Genomic DNA, 598 nt, shown 5'->3' on the forward strand with positions numbered 1-598 from the left:
TCATTTCCTTGCGACCTGCTGGCCCTGAACCTGGGCAGTAAAGTCAAACGCTTCTCTGCTGTTGCCTCGCTGCAGGGCAGGCTGTACAAATCAGAAAGAGCAAAACCGCACTTTTATTAAGCAAAACAACGCCATCTTTATATTTATTTACACATCCGATAACAGTGTGTTTAGTGTCAAACTTTAGTTGAATGAGGCATCATTGTTCGTGAAATTAAGAGACCATTGCAAAAATAGCCATGTCTCTGATTTAACTATTTATATTTGCTATTTATAGGTATGTGTTTAAGTAAAATGAACCTTTGTTATATTCTATTGACTACTGACAACATACAGTCTCCCACTCCCACATTCCAAATATTGTCATTTACAGCATTTATTTGAGAAAATAAAAAATCCTAAAAATACCAAAAAAGGTCCAGGATATTTCTGGTCTTTCTTTTAATTTTTTTGTCCTGTTCGGCTGTTATGTCAAACAGAAAGGATAATCTGTATCCCTTTTATGCTGGAACAGTTTTACTGTGCCACAGTGGAGGGTTTCTCTGGTCTTTGTTTTTTGTTTTTCCAGAGTTGTTTTAAGTGTCTTGATAGAAATAAC

Source organism: Phycodurus eques, chromosome 1, assembly GCF_024500275.1.
Source record: "Phycodurus eques isolate BA_2022a chromosome 1, UOR_Pequ_1.1, whole genome shotgun sequence".
NCBI classification, from domain to species: domain Eukaryota; kingdom Metazoa; phylum Chordata; class Actinopteri; order Syngnathiformes; family Syngnathidae; genus Phycodurus; species Phycodurus eques.